Source organism: Triticum dicoccoides, chromosome 6A (assembly GCF_002162155.2).
Source record: "Triticum dicoccoides isolate Atlit2015 ecotype Zavitan chromosome 6A, WEW_v2.0, whole genome shotgun sequence".
Classification (NCBI taxonomy): domain Eukaryota; kingdom Viridiplantae; phylum Streptophyta; class Magnoliopsida; order Poales; family Poaceae; genus Triticum; species Triticum dicoccoides.
The window spans coordinates 25,996,867-26,002,050 of record NC_041390.1 but is presented as its reverse complement, the minus strand read 5'-3'; positions in this window follow the sequence as shown (position 1 = coordinate 26,002,050).

The following is a 5,184-nucleotide window of genomic DNA, read 5'->3' as shown; positions in this document are numbered from 1 at the left end:
TTCACCGAAGTCTTTCTTTGAAAAATTCCTTTCAAACACTCCTTTATGCTTTACAGAATAATTCTACATTATTTCCGATCAACAATATGTCAATCACATATACTTATCAGAAATGTTGTAGTGCTCCCACTCACTTTTCTTGTAAATACAGGCTTCCCCGCAAGTCTGTATAAAACTATATGCTTTGATCAACTCATCAAAGCGTATATTCCAACTCCGAGATGCTTGCACCAGTCCATAGATGGATCGCTGGAGCTTGCACATTTTGTTAGCACCTTTCGGATTTGACAAAACCTTCTAGTTGCATCATATACAACTCTTCTTTATTAAATCCATTAAGGAATTCAGTTTTGTTTATCCATTTGCCAGATTTCATAAAATGCGGCAATTGCTAACATGATTCGGACAGACTTTAAGCATAGATATGAGTGAGAATCTCTCATCGTAGTCAACACCTTGAACTTGTCGAAAACCTTTTTGCGACAATTCTAGCTTTGTAGATAGTAACACTACTATCAGCGTCTGTCTTCCTCTTGAAGATCCATTTATTTTCTATGGCTTGCCGATCATCGGGCAAATCCATCAAAGTCCATACTTTGTTCTCATACATGGATCATATCTCAGATTTCATGGCCTCAAACCATTTTGCGGAATCTGGGCTCATCATCGCTTCCTCATAGTTCACAAGTTCGTCATGGTCTAGTAACATGACTTCCAGAACAGGATTACCGTACCACTCTGGTGCGGATCTCACTCTGGTTTGCCTACGAGATTCGGTAGTAACTTGATCTGAAGTTTCATGATCATCATCATTAGCTTCCTCACTAACTGGTGTAGGAGTCACAGGAACAAATTTCTGTGATGAACTACTTTCCAATAAAGGAGAAGGTACAATTACCTTATCAAGTTTTCTACTTTCCTCCCACTCACTTCTTTCAAGAGAAACTCCTTCTCCAGAAAGTTTCCAAATTTAGCAAAAAATCTTGCCTTCGGATCTGTGATAGAAGGTGTACCCAACAGTAGCTTTTGGGTATCCTATGAAGACACATTTCTCCGATTTGGGTTCGAGCTTATTAGGTTGAAGCTTTTTCACATAAGCATCGCAGCCCCAAACTTTAAGAAACGACAACTTTGGTTTCTTGCCAAACCACAGTTCATAAGGCGTCGTCTCAACGGATTTTGATGGTGCCCTATTTAACGTGAATGCAGCTGTCTCTAATGCATAACCCCAAAACGATAGTGGTAGATCGGTAAGATACATCATAGATTGCACTATATCCAATAAAGTACGGTTATGACGTTCGGACACACCATTACATTGTGGTGTTCCAGGTGGCATGAGTAGTGAAACTATTTCACATTGTTTTTAACTGAAGGCCAAACTCGTAACACAAATACTCTTCTCTACGATCAGATCGTAGAAACTTTATTTTCTTGTTACGATGATTTTTCACTTCACTCTGAAATTCTTTGAACTTTTCAAATGTTTCAGACTTATGTTTCATCAAGTAGATATACTCATATCTGCTCAAATCATCTGTGAAGATCAGAAAATAATGATACTTGTCGCGAGCCTCAATATTCATCGGACCACATACATCAGTATGTATGATATCCAACAAATCTTGTTGCTCGCTCCATTGTTCCGAAGAACAGAGTCTTAGTCATCTTGCCCATGAGGCATGGTTCGCAAGCATCAACTGATTCATAATCAAGTGATTCCAAAAGCCCATCATCATGGAGTTTCTTCATGCGCTTTACACCAATATGACCTAAACGGCAGTGCTACAAATAAGTTGCACTATCATTATTAACTTTGCATCTTTTGGTTTCAATATTATGATTATGTGTATCACTACGATCGAGATCCAACGAACTATTTTCATTGGGTGTGTAACCATATAAGGTTTTATTCATATAAACAGAACAACAATTTATTCTCTTTAAATGAATAACCGTATTACAATAAACATGATCAAATCATATTCATGCTCAACGCAAACACCAAATAACACTTATTTAGGTTCAACACTAATCTCAAAATTATAGGGAGTGTGCGATGATGATCATATCAATCTTGGAACCACTTCCAACACACATCGTCACTTCACACTTAACTAGTCTCTGTTTATTCTGCAACTCCCGTTTCGAGTTACTATTCTTAGCAACTGAACTAGTATCAAATACTGAGGGTTTGCTATAAACACTAGTAAAGTACACATCAATAACATGTATATCAAATATACTTATGTTCACTTTGCCATCCTTCTTATTCGCCAATCACTTGGGGTAGTTCCGCTTCCAGTGACCAGTCCCTTTGCAGTAGAAGCACTTAGTCTCAGGCTTAGGACCAAACTTGGGCTTCTTCACTTGAGCAGCAACTTGCTTGCCGTTCTTCTTGAAGTTCCCCTTCTTCCCTATGCCCTTTTCTTGAAACTAGTGATCTTGTCAACCATCAACACTTGATGTTTTCCTTGATTTCTACCTTCGTTGATTTCAGCATCACGAAGAGCTTGGGAGTTGTTTCCGTTATCCCTTGCATATTATAGTTCATCACGAAGTTCCAATAACTTGGTGATGGTGACTAGAGAATTCTATCAATCACTATCTTATCTGGAAGATTAACTCCCACTTGATTCAAGCGATTGTAGTACCCAGACAATCTGGGCACATGCTCACTAGTTGAGCGATTCTCCTCCATCTTTTAGCTATAGAACTTGTTAGAGACTTCATATCTCTCAACTCGGGTATTTGCTTGAAATATTAACTTCAACTCCTGGAACATCTCATATGCTCCATGATGTTCAAAACGTCTTTGAAGTCCCGATTCTAAGCCATTAAGCATGGTGCACTAAACTATCAAGTAGTCATCATATTGAGCTAGCCAAACGTTCATAACGTCTGCATCTGCTCCTGCAATAGGTCCGTCACCTAGCGGTGCATCAAGGACATAATTCTTCTGTGCAACAATGAGGATAAACCTCAGATCATGGATCGATTCCGCATCATTGCTACTAACATCTTTCAACACAATTTTCTCTAGGAACATATCAAAATAAACATATGAAAGCAACAACGCGAGTTATTCATCTACAACATAGATATGCTAATACTACCAGGACTAAGTTCATGATAAATTTAAGTTCAATTAATCATATTACTTAAGAACTCCCACTTAGATAGACATCCCTCTAATCTTCTAAGTGATCACGTGATCCAAATCAACTAAACCATAACCGATCATCACGTGAGATGGAGTAGTTTTCAATGGTGAACATCGTTATGTTGATCATATCTACTATATGATTCACGCTGGACCTTTCGGTCTCCATGTTCCGAGGCCATATCTGTATATGCTTGGCTCGTCAAGTATAACCTGAGTATTCCGCGTGTGCAACTATTTTGCACCCGTTGTATTTGAATGTAGAACCTATCACACCCGATCATCACGTGGTGTCTCAGCGCGAAGAACTTTCGCAATGGTGCATACTCAGGAAGAACACTTCTTGATAATTTAGTGAGAGATCATCTTATAATGCTACCGTCAATCAAAGCAAGATAAGATGCATAAAAGGATAAACATCACATGCAATCAATATAAGTGATATGATATGGCCATCATCATCTTGTGCTTGTGATCTCCATCTCCGAAGCACCGTCGTGATCACCATCGTCACCGGCGTGACACCTTGATCTCCATCGTAGCATCGTTGTCGTCTCACCATGCTTGTGATACTACGACTATCGCTACCGCTTAGTGATAAAAGTAAAGCATTACATCGCGATTGCATTGCATACAATAAAACGACAACCATAAGGCTCCTGCCAGTTGCCGATAACTCGGTTACAAAACATGATCATCTCATACAATTAAATTCAGCATCATGTCTTGACCATATCACATCACAACATGCCCTGCAAAAACAAGTTAGACGTCCTCTACTTTGTTGTTGCAAGTTTTACATGGTTGCTACGGGCTTAATCAAGAACCAATCTCACCTACGCATCAAAACCACAACGATAGTTTGTCAAATAGACTCTGTTTTAACCTTCGCAAGGACCGGGCGTAGCCATACTTGGTTCAACTAAAGTTGGAGAGACAGTCGCCCACAAGCCACCTATGTGCAAAGCACGTCGGGGGAACCGGTCTCGCGTAAGCGTACGCGTAATGTTGGTCCGGATCGTCTCGTCCAACAATGCCGCCAAACCAAAGTATGAAATGCTGGTAGGCAGTATGACTTATATCGCCCACAACTCACTTGTGTTCTACTCGTGCATATAACATCAACATAAATAACTAGGCTCTAATACCACTGTTGGTTTTCGTAGTAATTTCAAAAAATTTCCTATGCACACTCAAGATCATGGTGATGCATAGCAACGAGAGGGGAGAGTATGATCTACGTACCCAACGCAGACCGACTGCGGAAGCGCTGACACAACATAGAGGAAGTAGTCGTACGTCTTCTTCCCGATCCGACCGATCCAAGCACCGTTACTCCGGCACCTCCGAGTTCTTAGCACACGTACAGCTCGATGACGCTCCCCGGGCTCCGATCCAGCAAAGCTTCGGGGATGAGTTCCGTCAGCACGACAACGTGATGACGATGATGATGTTCTACCGACGCAGGGCTTTGCCTAACCACTACAACGATATGATCGAGGTGGAATAAGGTGGCAGGGGGCACTGCACACGGATAAGGAACGATCACGAGGATCAACTTGTGTTTCTTTTTCTGTCTTTGGTGCTAGCCCTGCCCCTCTATTTATATCTTGAGCCCTGGGGTCGAAACTTGGAGTAAAAAGTCTCCACAAAGTCGGTTTCACCCGATAGGCAAGAGTCCTTCTCGGACTCCACGGCCAGACGCCAAGGATCCCGGCGTCTGGACCCCTGGCGTCTGGCCCCTGGACTCCGCAAAACTTTCTTTTGCGCTTTCCAAAAACCTTGTGGGCTTTCCCCTTTGGCCCAAATAAAGTGTTCTCGTACCCAAACATTTCGGGAAACATCCGGAACCCCTTCCGGTGATTTCCGGAACCCTTCCGGTGACCAAACACTATTATCATATATATCAAACTTTATCTCCGGACCATTCCGGAGTTCCTCGTCATGTCCGTGATCTCATCTCGGACTCCGAACAACATTCGGTACATCAAAATGCATAAAACTCATAACAACTGTCATCG